Raw genomic sequence first — 14505 nt, forward strand, 5'->3', positions numbered from 1 at the left:
TTGAGACTCATTGCCAGACCAGCCACAGTGAAACTCAACACGAGACAAGGGTCCTAGAACTCTGAGGGTGGGGTTCTATATTTGCAGAGACTATACTTCTGGGACTACTTTAGGAATAGCAGACAACTGCCTCCAAACCATACTCCAACCTTGGCAAGCAGAGTGCTCTGTCTTGCAACCCAAGCTAGGCCCACTGCGCCGTGGACAATCACCCAGTATAAATGAAAATTCTTGGGTGCAGGCCAGGGCACCAAGAGCTTTAGACCATCTGAACGTTACACCTATGTAGTGTAGAGTGCACTCAAGTGTCACTCTTCATCATAACCATCCTTGGAGTGAGCCTGGAGAACTCCTGCTTCTCCTGAGATAGCGGGCAGGCCCTTGCAACCCAGTTGAGTGTCAGCTCTAGTGATTAAGTGACTAAGTGCCAGCTTAAGTGATTCAGGTGCTGTCTCTGCCATGTGTACACCAACCTAGCACACCAGAGCTGTATCCAGCTCTGGACTGGCGCCTATGCCAGGTACTCCCTGCACTGTATTTCAGCTGCTTCACTGACAACGGTGCCACGGGCCTGCATGTCCCCTGAAGCTGTGAAGGTCATGTGATTCAGACACCACATCAGCCTAGGTGGCCAAGGGTCTGTCTTTACCAACACTGTCATATCCCCACCCGCAGGTAATAGAGCATGGCATATGTCCCCACCGAATGAGAATAAGATATGTTGGTAAGCATAGGATTTCAGAATTTAGTGCCAGGCTAGTGAAACGTAACACTGTGCAGATATGGCCCTTATGTCCAGGGCTGCCTGCACATGGGCTCTCTGCAACAAACCTCGGACTAGGTTGACAGAAACATGACTCCAGTCTATCAGACTTCTATTCCTATTAACTTCTCCTTGGGTGGTTGAAGTGATCATGGGCCATGTGTGACTCTTCCTCAGCACTAATTAATCCCTAGCAGTGTGGGCCTTAGCCCTGTGACAGTGCCATGTTAGCTTTAGCAAGCAGTGGGCTCACAGTTTTAGGACAATTGGGAAATACTACCACCTATCAGTATTACAATAGGAGTCTAGAGTTGCTCCGCTCATTGTGATTTGGCTAAGAGCTAAGACAAAAAAATCCTACAGTGCCTGACCATCGGCCAGTAGTGAGTGTATATCTGGGCTCTGGAAGAGGTCTATGGGGATGCACTTCTTTGGAGGTATCCCCAGGTTCATTCTGAACCACACAAACTGGGAGTTTTGGAACAAGCTTGATCTTGGATTTGCCTCTAGTGCCTAAAAGGTGATAACACACTAACAAGAGACTCTTGGCAAGTGTGGACCTGGGAGTCATCCAGTGCTGAGATCATGGAATGAACCATAAACTCAGAGTCAAGAAACAGCTCATTTGGTATTTCTGCAACCATGGGAACAAGTCCAGGGATTTCAAGACACCAACTTCACTGAATAGTCAAAAGAAGGTGCCAGAAACTGACCAGACAACAATCAGTAGGGGAGAAGACACAATGTTCTAGTCTCACACTATTGCTATGATAAACTGTTCTGGCCAAAAGCAACAAAGAAGAAAGGGTTTATTTGGCTTACACTTCCAGATCACAGTCCCTCATTCAGGAAGTCAGGGCATAGCTGCTATGTTATGCTATTCCACACAGCCTTACCTCCTATGGAAAAACTTTCACAGCCAAAGAAGCAGAGCAGAGACCGTGGATGACATCCCCTGTTAGCTGACTTCTGCAAACAGGGTCACGGGTCACTAGCTTTCTTATCCAAGTCAGGGCCATTCATCCAGGGAATTAGTGTCTCCTTCAATGAGGCAGGCCATCCTACATCAACTAAGAATAAAGACAATCCCCCCAGACATGCCCACAGGGCAGTGTGATGGCGAGAATTCATCGTCTGAGGTTTTTCTCTCAGGTGATATAGAGAGGCCAGCCTTGACCATGTGAGATCTTATCTCAGAAAAGGCCAAAGGATTATAAAGCTTATTCAAGGAGATAACAGAAAACTTCCCAACCTTAGAAATGGATGTAAATGTCCAGGTACAAGAAGGTCAGCAGTCAGACGTCCCCCAACCACATCAACCCTAAGACACTAATAATCAGGTTTCCAAAGACAGAGGAGACTGCAAGAGGGAGGGAACAAGACAGAAATGTGCCGCAGCTTGCCTGGGCTGCAGATTCTCAGCTAAAGCCTCCCAGGCAGCACTGGTCTCAATTCCTGCTTCAGATGAATTGCTATTGCCATACAGCACGGCTACTGATTTTTCTGTGCTGATTTTGTACCTTGCAACTTTGCTGAATTTGTCTGGTTCTAATCATTTGATTTGTTTTATTGATTTTATTGAGCTCTACATTTTTCTACCCTCCCCTCCCTTCCTCCCTTTCCCCTTCTACCCTCTCCCATGGTCCCCATGCTCCCAATTTACTCAGGAGATCTTGTCTTTTTCTACTTCCTATGTGGATTAGATCCATGTGTGTCTATCTTAGGGTCCTCATTGTTGTCTACATTCTCTGGGATTGTTATTTGTAGGCTTTTTTTTGCTTTATGTTTAAAAACCATTCATAAGTGGTTTTTAACTCACATGTGATATTTGTCTCTCTGGGTCCGGGTTCCCTGACTCAATATGATGTTTTCTAGCTCCATCCATTTGGCTGCAAATTTCAAGATGTTATTATTTTTGTCTGCTGTGTAGTACTCCATTGTGTAAATGTACCACATTTTCCTTATCTATTCTTTTATTGAGGAGAAACATGGGAGGCTTCACGAACTTGCGTGTCATCCTTGCGCAGGAGCCATGCTAAGCTTCTCTGCATCCTTCCTATTTTAGTATATGTGCTGCCGAAGCGAGCACTCTAATCAATTGTTTGGTGGAGATTTTAGTCTCCTAGGTTCACATTATGCACAGGGACAATATGGCTTCTTTTATTTCTTCAATTTGGATATCCCTTATTTTTCCCAATTGTCCAGGCTAGGGCTTGTAGTACTAGTGGAGTAAAAGCTGGGGAAGTGAGCTACTACTTGCTCCTGTTTAACTGTGACTTAATATCTATTAGCTGTCCTGTTGTAGATCTTAGAAAGGTAAACTGATGGAATGATGGCCACCAACTCACAGCTGAATAAGAAAGAATAGCTCCTTGCTTAGCATGGTAACTACACATAACAATAATATAGACTTTGAAATGTACAAAAGTGTCTCCAAATTTTACCAGGGAGAAGTGATGAGCATTTGATTGAACAATACCATGCATACATAAAACATTGCAGGTCCTCATGAATATAGGAATGATAAGCTATACCAGTACTTAGGAGGAGGCTGAGGGAAGAGGATCACAAGGTCAAGGTCAAGGCCAGATAAACAGTAAAAAGTTCCTATCTCAAAATTTTTATGTATAAATGTATGTTTTACATATTGAATTTTAGTAGATCGTAGTTTTTATTTTGGTTTTGAGACAAGATCTGGTTCTATAGCCCATGTTATCCTGGAAATCACTATATAGACCAGGCTAGCCTCAATCTCATGTCAATCTCCTTGTCTCCAACATCAATTTCAATATTAAATTTAGGATTTTAAAATTCTTTTAGGATATTTAAAACAAAGGAGACTTTGAAAGTTACTAGTGTTGAGCAGAGTGTCCTGTAGTTCAGTGCACGGCCAAGTCTTCGCCGAGCTGACATTTGTCTCTCTCTCCATCTCCGCCATTCACTCTTTGTACTGTCCCGTTTTGAGACTCCCCAACCTTCACCTTACACCTCTCCCCATGACCTCCCATCCTCTACCAATGGTCTTTCCTGGTCTCTGACGCTATACTCAGTTTGCTTTCTTCTCAGTACCTCTTCTTTAACTGCTACACCACTGCTGTCTCCAACCTCCCTTCCTCGGCTTCTTACAAGAGTAACCTCAGTAGTCCACTGTCCTTTGTGGGACACAGCTCCCACCTGCCTGCAATCCTTCACCTCTAAACTTAAATGTCTACTATTTCCAGAAATAAACAAATGTCATAAAGATAGTCCAGAAGTAACCATCAAGACATTTGAAAAATCACATGTGGTTAGTCAACAAAATGCTCACTGAATCCTTCATGATATACACTTGGCAAGTGTTAGCATAGTCATAGGGATCCATTTATTTAGTGACCACTACGAACTAGTTCTGTATGGAGTGAGTGAAGTCCTGAGTGAGTGTGTATTGTTGACATGGTTGTGACTGTGCCAAGGACTTCAAAGCCTCTGATACATGGGAAATTGGCAAAACAACTCCTCATATCGTCATCAGAGGGGTGACAAAGCATTCCTAGAGGGCCGCTTGGGACTGAGTTAATAAGCAGTAGCTGCCCATTAAACAACATACATGCTTGTGATTTGTTGGTATATGACATCCTTTCCCATCTCCTTCATGTCTTACTGCACTAAAAACTCTAGAAAGTTAAATATATTTGTGTCTCAGTAGCTACAGAGGAGTTGTCCAGGATAATCCTCTAGAAGCCAAAATCTTAAGATACACGACAGCCTTCTAGATGCCAAAATCTTAAGATAATCAAACTCTTTACTGAAAATACAATATTAAAAATACAATAGTACTTACATATAAACTGTGCACATCCTCCCATATACTTTAAATCATCTCCAGATAGTTTTAAATACACAATACCAATGCTATATAAATAGTTACATTTTGGCTAGCAAGATGGCATAGCAGGTAAAGGTGCTTTGCTGCCAACCCTGACGACCTAAGCCCAATTCCTGTGATCCACATCTTTGAAACAGAGAAATGACTTTGGCAAATTGTCCTCTCTGACTTCCACACATGTATTATGACATGCGTGTGTGCACACACACAGCTAAATAAATCCATACATAGATAAATGTAATTTTTTAAAATGGCAAAGGGAAGCAACGAGATAGCCCAGCAGCTAACGGTGCTTGTGCTGAAGCCTGATAACCTGAGTTTTAACCCTGGAGCCCACATAGAGGAAAGAGAGAATTGACAGAATTGACTCTCACATATTTTTCTGACTTCTATGGGTACAACGTGGCATTTTCATGCCCCCATATGTGTGTGTGTGTCCATATATAATGTGTGCACACACAAAATAAATGTAATCAAAAGTTTTTAAGTAGTTATACTATACTGTCTAAGGAATGTTCAGTACAGATGCATTTTTTCTAAACAAAGTTTTTGATCCACAGTTGATTGAATTTGAGATGTGGAACCCATACATGGGCTGAGTCCATACTTTTCAGCCCCTTTTCAACTCATTTGTACACATGGGGTATAGGTTTTACCAGTGAGAAGTCACATGGATGACAGAGAACACGCCTCTGCTGTGTCTGTACCCTTCGGCAGTTTGGAGTGTCCCTGTAGCATATTCTCACTGTTTTCCTTGTTTCTCCAGGTTATGCAGAGGCAGCAGGAGCATCTTTTGCTCCCTAGATAGCCTGTTTCATTGGAGTCTAGGTGATCACCTTGCTGATTGCTGTTAAGTGGTGGGATTGTAGCCAGGCGGTGGTGGCGCACGCCTTTAATCCCAGCACTCCGGAGGCAGAGGCAGGCAGATCTCTGTGAGTTCGAGGCCAGCCTGGTCTACAAGAGCTAGTTCCAGGACAGGCTCCAAAGCTACAGAGAAACCCTGTCTCGAAAAACTAAAGAAGAAAAAAAGAAGTGGGAGTGTGTTGGGCCAGTCATGCCTATGATCTTCTGACACACATTCCTGCTTAGGCACTACTCCCTACAGTGTAAGAACATGTGATTCTCTAAAGTCAGACCCCTTCTGTTTAAATGACTCACAAGTTCTTGGTTTCCATCACTGAACTCCACTGAGTAGAGCAAGGTGTTTGTGGGTGAAAGATACTGCAAGGTTCCAACAGGAATGACGTGTCATGCTTCTGCTATCAGCGGTTTTCTAGTGAGAGGTGTGCAGAGTGAACCTTTTATAACCTGGCCCAGAGGAAAATGAAAGAAGATGCTTTCAGAGTTTCCTTAAGCAAAGAATTAAAAATACCCCACTACCAAGGTTGAAAAAATTAGCCTTAGGCTGCCCCCCCCCCCACATCTCTATTACCTTCTGCTTGATTGCACTTGACCACAGAACCTTTTCTGATGCCCTTGAACTCTCTATCCAGGCTGATGCTAGGAGACTCTCCCGACTATTCCTCCATCAGTCAGGCTACATGGGCAATGTCAAAGGTTAGGCACCACCCACAGATACTCCACAGAAATTATAAGAACAGCTTCTCTAATAAAGACAGCGGAAGGATGCAAGGATGGAGAATGATTAATGGCCCCTTCAGAACTGGTGGAAAACAAGGGCACTCGACATTTAGGGTGTTGATATTTTCTCACACCACAACATTCCCACATGCTAGCAACCTGGGGCACAAAAACAACAGCCTTGTCTCGGGGGGGGGGGGGGGACGGGAAGAAGAGGGTCTGTGTTCTTTAGTTTCTTGTGAAAGACAGCATGCATTTGGGGAAGTGTTACCATAGAGTGGCAGGGGCTCCTGTGGTGTTTGGCAAAGCTGACATCTCTAAAAAGTCCAAAGGTGATATATTTAATGGACGGCTCATTTTCTTTCATCTTTATGGTAAGTTTCTAATCCCACAGGCAATTCTTAAGAACAAACACAGGAGGTAAGAGGAGATGTGATAATGCTGCTGGAACTGAGTGAGGAGGAAGGCTGAAAGCCAGCAGCATGGAATTCGGCTACAATAAGAAGAATCAAAAGGAACATGGTGGAGGGCGAAGCTGATGGGGAGGGAAGAAACAAAGACATAGAAAGCACGGAGCATGGGTATATGAGCAGGATACGGATGAGGCGCCCCAACTCCTCCTCCCATGCGCATGGGCAGAAGTGAGCTGAAACTCTAGGAAGGGGAGACAAAGCCCTGAGGGAAGGCATTGTCAAATATTCACTCTCCAAAGCTACTCATACTGGGAGATTTATGTTCATCATGGACCCTATTTTGAACAGTATAATTTTTTCTACAACTAACACACACATACACACACACACACACACACACACACACACACACACGCCTACTGAACACTTCTCCAGCACTAATCACAATGTTTAGAGGTATACATTGAGGTTAGGGCTTAGGCTGTTTTTGCCCTCTCTGATTATGAAAGTAGCACATGTCCATTGTGGAAAATACAATTTTGTAAAATAGAATAAGGGTTTCATGCAGCCCAAGCACCCAGCTCTGTTTTTTTCTTTATATGGATCTTTCTGAGAAAACAATAAGAGCACTCAGTATATCGAGTCATAGATCTTCATTTTTTCACTATATGGAATACTATATTTTACCATACCCTATTCTTTGAAAGCACACTTTTTGAATGATTGTGTTAGTATTCATTTTATATCAATCTCGCACAATTTTCTGAACATTTTCTTAGTGTAGATTGCTAGAAGCTGAATTGCTATGTCAATAACAGTGTTTAGTTCTAAGGGTCTTTATGCTTATGCCAATTATTAGCAGAAAGTTTTCATCAATTTTTACTCCTACCACAACCTAGTGGTGCATTCAAGTTTCTTTTTGCTTTCTTTATAAAGCAGCCAGTCCCTGTCAATGCAGTATTAGGAAAACAGATGAAGAAATCAGAGACTTTGAGTCAATTGTGCATCTCTGAAGAATGCTTTGCCTTTTTATGCTTTAGTTGTCTTGAAGAATTTGCCCCAATCTAAGCGTTCTTTGAAATTAATGTTCAAGATTTTATTTTTAGTTGTGTTTATATGTGTATGGTTCTGCAATGAAAACAGTGCCCATAGAGACCAGCAGAGGCTATCAGATTCCCCTGGAACTAGAGTTGCAGGTGGTTGAGAGCTACCCGACATATTCTCTGGAAATCAAACTCAGGTCCTCAGAAAGAGCAGCAAGTGCTCTTAAATGCGGACCCACATCTCCAGCCCCCTTGAAATTATTTTAACCAAGAATTTTTTTTTAAAGAACAAATGCCCGATTTCATCCAATTAGCAAAACGGTAAGGAGATAATAGATTATAAGAAATGTATAAACGGTTGAAAATCTGGTAAGCATTTGTGATGAGCAGAATTTAACACTCATCCAGAGTAGTCCCTAGAACACATTATGAATGGAGGGGTTTACATGCGCTTCATTCGCTGTTGTGTTGTCATGCCAAAATATATGCTGGGAACATACTAGGTATTTAGTAATAAATATAAAATCCATGACAGAATTCACAGGGGAGAGTTTGGTATCTAGATGTGCTCGATACTGCAATGCTCTGTCGATCCCTTTTGGACTATCTGCAACTAATTTATAGTTTGAGTGGGTAGCTGCCCCCACACTGGTAGATTCCTGCCTCTGTCACCTGGCTCTCCCTGCCTGAGACTCTTTAAGGCTACTATAACATTCCCAATCCATGAAGAGCAGACCAGAAGGGCTAGCGATGTCAGTACAGTGCTTGGTAGGTATTGTGCCAACTGCCTTGCCCCTCAGTGCAACTGTTGGATTTTGTTTGACATGCGCGGAGACTCCTCAGCAAGGATGAGACAGAGGACCCCCCAGAAGTAACCCTGCTCATTAACACACCTCCTTTCCCCTGCACACTCTCACTTCGCTTTTGGAAGCTCATATGGGAAATAGACTGGCAAACTCAGACACAGGGGGAGACTTAGGATCTTGTGTGTGACTCGTGTGTATGTGGGGTGTGTGTGTGTGTGTGTGTGTGGTGTGTGTGTGTGTGTGTGGTGTGTGTGGTGTGTGTGTGTGTGTGGTGTGTGTGTGTGTGGTGTGTGTGTGTGTAGACTAGCCTTAGTCTTAAGGATAATTTGAAAACAGATGTCAACAAAGAGAGTGGATAGTTAATTCCATTAGATATTTCAAATGGAATGTTAAACAAAGAAACAGAAACCACAATGCAAGCCTGGATTAGAAGACAAGCGGCTCATCTCCATGCAAAGCTTGTGGGAGAAAGGGAAATGAAGGTGCAGAAGGGGAGGCTGCAGGAGGCTAAGGCTGTGACATAGTCTTTCCGAGATGCACATGCTCAGAGGTCACACTGACTGAAATGCTTCCAAACACTCTGAGTCTATTTATATTTTTGAACTTTAAAAAAAAAACATTTTTTTCCAAGTAAGGCATACACAAATGTCCACCAAACAGTTCTCCAGCACTAAACATAATATCTAAAGGCAAAATTCATGTAGAAAAAACAGATTTCAAAAGAAATGAGTGGAGTGTTTACTCCATGCTGGAGATGACTCAGAACTTATTTTCCTATGCTCTGGGGAAGGCCTTAGCACCACAATGTCAGTCACCATGTGCCGCCTCTCTAAGTCACTGGGATGAAGCATTTAAGGCTCATAGTTTTTTATGAATCACTTCAGCTATCATATTGGTGAAAACACAGTAGGTCTTAAAGCAGGAGTCATTAGTTGCTTGAAGTACTATTTGGGGATTAATATATAAAAATCACAAAACAGTGTGTGTGTGTGTGTGTGTGTGTGTGTGTGTGTGTGTGTGGTTACAGACAGCAGGATCCTTTTTAGCATAGAAACTATGAAATAATGAACAAAGCCCACAGATGTAAGTCCAAGGACTGGGGCTTCTGCAGCCTTTGGGTACCACCATACTCAAACCAGCCAGTATCTGGCACCATCATAAATAGCTGGCACTACTCACCAACTAATACTGAAACACACTCCTCAGAAAGTCAGTGCTGCCACCCTCCGCCTGGTGGCTTGTTCCCAAGCCAATGTGAATTTGTGTGTATGTGATAGGCTGAGCCCTGGTCTCTAGCTACAAAGGAGGCTGGGGAAGTCAGAGCGTTTCTGTCATCATGACAGATAGTAGCTGAAGGGATGTGTCAACCTCCAAATGTAAGAAAGGTTTTCAAAGGTACAGTGGCAAACAAAAGAATCTATCAATACAACTAGCTGACTTCAAGGACACACATTAGGATATCCCTTAGACTAGCACTGCCCAATAAAAACTGGAGCCATGGTGGGGGAAGGGGAATAACACAGCCCAGATATCCAGCACCACCGAAGACCGCAAGGCAGCCTCCAGAGTATACCCTGCAAAGCAATTCTCAAGAAGAGCTGCCAGCAGGTACCCTCAACTCCCAGCTCTCGATGCAGTTTTGGCTTGACAGGTTGACCCGTTAGGACTCATACCTGCACACTGCCTGGTGACTCAGCATGACACATGGCCGTCCCTCCATCCACCCGCTCTCCCGAGTAGATGAGACAAAAACAGCTTGCATGATTGAGCATTTTGGAGCCTGGCCCCAGCAAAACACCAGGACTGGGCCGGCTTCTTTTATCGGCTGCCTGTCTCTCTGTCCCTCTCAGGACTGCTTGTCTGACATCCCTGGGGCCCCTTTCCTATAAATGGTACTCAATGTCTGAAGCAACATTTCTTAAACAAATAGCCCCCACTGCATGTTATTGATTTTTAAGGGAGAACGCCTGTCACTCAGGCAGAAAGGATAAAAGCCAAGGTGGAAGAGCAGAAAGATATGCGATGGGAGCATCTCAGAGAGGGCCTAATCGCTTCCAGACTGTGAGGAACCTGGATGCTGGAGGACCCCCTGGGACAGGAGGGCTGGCGGTCGGTCCACAAAATATTCAAAAACTTCTAAATACGGCTTTCTTTTTTTAAACATTTGTCTTTTTTGAAATTATAATTATGTTTATCCCCTCCATTTTCTCTTTTCCAACCCTCCCATATAGTCCTCCTTGCTCTCCTTCAAATTCATGGCCTCTTTTTCCATTGATTATTGTTAAATGTATATTTGTATATGTGTGTACATATTTATTCCTACATATAACCTACTCAGTCTATATGTTACTTGTATGTGTTTTCAGAGATGATCCTTTGGTACTGGACAGCCAATTGGTATGCTCTTCCCTAAGGAAGACAAGCTCTCCCGCTCCTAGTTTTCCTCTGTTGCCCATAGTTCTTTGGGGTTGAGTCCTCATAAGCTTCCCCCCCCCCGATCCAATTTGACAAGTCCATTGGTGCTGTCCCTGTTCAGCTCCTGATTGAGCTGTCTTGCTTGTAAGACTTTATATATGTAGCTTCTGACATTACTAGGAGCCACAATCTTAGAGCAAATTCACTGTCCCTCTGGCTCTTACAGTCTTTCCACTCCCTCATTTGCAATGCTCCTTGGGCCTTAGGTACAGGAGTGTTCCATAGATGTATCCATTGGAACTGGGCTGCACTACTCAGTATTTTAATTGGTTGTGGTTTTCTGTAGTGGTCTCCATCGATTGCAAAGAGAAGTTTCCTTGCTGAGGGGGGAAGACTACACTTAGCTGTGGCTATAAGAACAAATGTTTAGATTGTTTGTAGGAATTATACTGACTTCGTAAAGTGGTGGTTGTAGAGCCTCCTCTAATATCCATGACTTCACCAGCACTGAGTTGCTAGCTAAGTTTCCAGTATCAGACGTGGTTTCCAACCTGCTGAGAGGGGCTTAAGTCTAATTGGAGATTTGGGGTAACCAAGGTAAGCGTGCCTAAGTGTTGACACAGACCTATGCTCCCAGAAACCCCTGAGGCTGAAGTAAGATGATCCCAAAGACTCATACCCACATAGCTACCATTATGTAGGGACAGTCCGCTGTCAGGATTAAGTTAACCAACAGAAATAACGAACTTTGCGCGCTATATTACAGCACAAACTCACTGCTAGGAACAGCCCACACAATTGCAATCCCACAGGTCATTTCTGGAACAATCCTGCCCATTTACATACATGTCTACATCTACATACATACATAGATGCGTGCAATGTCTGTGTTTACATACAGGTAACCCATGTGAACACTCACATATGTGTGCACACTGTCCCACAAATATTCACACGCACGCATAAACAAATCCTTACAACCCCCTTTTTTGGCTCCATGTTCACCTCTGAAATTCCTTCCATAACATGACGAAAGAGACCAAAGAATAAACCCAGGGCCACAGAATAAACCCAGGGTTGGAAAGATGAACAGAAACTTATTTAAGGACATTGGGGAACCTACTGTTCAGCATAGTTGTTCTAGCAACAGAAGAGGGTTGATCATATTTTTGTATTTGTAAAAGAACACCTCACAGGGCTCAATGTGGAGTGGTTCCCAGGTTACAGCCGACATGCTTAGATTTGGTAAAAGAAGAAAACTTTGATGTGGCTAAGGATAAGGCCTGAGGGCTGAGTGTAGGAAGAAACCACAATGACCTCTATGTGGCCTTGTTGAATTTTTGGTACTATGTTTTTTCCTTTAGGCATAAACAAGAGATAGGAAGTCCTGGATCTTGGCTGAGCCTGTTCTGATCAAGGAAGTGGGGTGTGTACAAGTAAGTGTGTACACAAACCCTAGAGACTGCAGAGGGAGAAGACAAGAGGAACTCTTCCTTAGGCAGGGTCACAATCAAACCTACAAGTTTCTTGGTGACATTGGGCACCTAGGACATCATAAGATCAAAAGGAGTTTACTCTTTCATCCAGGAAGAGTCCCACTCCCTAAGCTTCTGTTCCTCTTCTACAGGCTACCTCAAGATATTTCTTTCCTTTGAAAATATACTAGACTTTGGTGCCTCAAGGTCAAGGACTTCACTTGGGTTGCTTCTGAGCATTAATCTTTTTTTTTTGAGACAGGGTTTCTCTGTGGCTTTGGAGCCTGTCCTGGAACTAGCTCTGTAGACCAGGCTGGTCTCAAACTCACAGAGATCCGCCTGCCTCTGCCTCCCGAGTGCTGGGATTAAAGGCGTGCGCCACCATCGCCTGGCTCTGAGCATTAATCTTAACCTGTAGTGGGGGACTTGATTTTCTTGTAGGAGAGGTGAAGCCAATGAGCTAGTGGAGAAGAATGACTGAAGTTAATGTTTCTATAATACAGTTCTTAATATAATAGATGCAAAGATTCAGTGAGCAAAATAAGGAATAGGCCATTCACAGTGCTGAATAAAGTGAATGCTTCCATCCAAAGACTAATTTTTAAAAGTGTATAACCATCATTCAATTGCAAATTTATATTTAATTTTACTAAGGATATTGAAACATGAAGAAAAACCATACATGCAACTTAAAGTTTTCTAGTAACTGCTTTTAAAAGGTAAAACTGGAGGTCAGTCACAATGATGAACACTTTAATCCCAATACTCTGGAGACAGAGGAAGGCAAATTTCTGTTTGTTCAATGCCACTCTGGACTACATAGTGAGATCCTATCTTTAAAAAAATAGTGAAACAGCAGTCCAGCAAAAATTGCACAGTGGGTAAAAGCAACTGATAGCCCTAAATTGTTCTCAGACCTCAATCCATGAGCTGTAACTCTGACGTACACATACACCTACATATAGAGATGGTTTCACACCTAGGAGTACATAGCCAGTACTGATTGGATTCAGTAGGAAATATAAAAACAAAAAAAAATCAGGACATGAAGTCAGGAAAGGAGCATGGTGGGAGAAGTGTATTGTAAACATGTATGAAATTCCCAAAGAACACATAAAACGTATATCTTTAAAAGAGTATAAGTTAAACAGAGGGACAGCAAGGTACCTCAGGAGGTAAAGGCCCTTGATTCCCAAGCCTTACAAGCTCACTTTGATCCACACAGCACTCAGTAAAGCTAGACTTGGTGGTGCACATCTGTAATTCCACGTTAAAGCTGGACTTGGTGGTGCACATCTGTAATTCCACGTTAAAGCTGGACTTGGTGGTGCACATCTGTAATTGCATGTTCAAAGCTGGTCTTGGTGGTGCACGTCTATAATTCCTGTACTCCATAGGAAAGAGGAAAAGCAGTGATGGGAGAACTACCCAGAAGCTTGGGGCCCAGCTAGCTGGAACACACTAGATGCCCGCCAATGGAAGAATGGATGAAGAAAGTATGGAATATATACATATTAGAGTACTACTCAGCAGTAAGAAACAAGGACTTCTTGAATTTTGCATACAAATGGATGGAAATAGAAAACACTATCCTGAGTGAGGTAAGCCAAACCCAAAAAGAGGAACATGGGATGTACTCACTCATATTTGGTTTCTAGCCATAAACAAAGGACATTGAGCCTATAATTAGGGATCCTAGAGAAGCTAAATAAGGAGAACCCAAAGAAAAACATATAGGCATCCTCCTGAATATTAACCTTCAGCAAGCGATGAAAGGAGACAGAGACAGAGACCCACATTGGAGCACAGGACTGAAATCTCAAGGTCCAAATCAGGAGCAGAAGGAGAGGGAGCATGAGCAAGGAACTCAGGACCTCGAGGGGTGCACCCACACACTGAGACAATGGGGATGTTCTACTGGGAACTCACCAAGACCAGCTGGCCTGGGTCTGGAAAAGCCTGGGATAAAACCAGACTCTCTGAACATAGCAGACAATGAGGACTACTGAGAACTCAAGAACAATGGCACTGGGTTTCTGATCCTACTGCACGCAGTGGCTTTGTGGGAGCCTAGGCAGTTTGGATGCTCAACTTACTAGACTGGGATGGAGGTGGGCGGTCCTTGGACTTCCCACAGGACAGGG

At 43.3% G+C, this 14505-nt stretch overlaps 1 non-coding gene across 1 annotated transcript; it reads right to left on the minus strand.

Annotated features, from left to right (window-relative positions):
• Positions 1-2745: 2745 nt before the first annotated feature.
• LOC121441264 lies at positions 2746-2852 on the minus strand. Its single transcript, XR_005973445.1, has one exon. It is a non-coding gene; the product is annotated as a U6 spliceosomal RNA (small nuclear RNA).
• Between the last annotated feature and the right edge of the window lie 11653 nt (positions 2853-14505).

The sequence above is a fragment of the Microtus oregoni genome, unplaced genomic scaffold (genome assembly GCF_018167655.1).
Source record: "Microtus oregoni isolate MIOR12 unplaced genomic scaffold, Mior012 000074F_005, whole genome shotgun sequence".
Classification (NCBI taxonomy): domain Eukaryota; kingdom Metazoa; phylum Chordata; class Mammalia; order Rodentia; family Cricetidae; genus Microtus; species Microtus oregoni.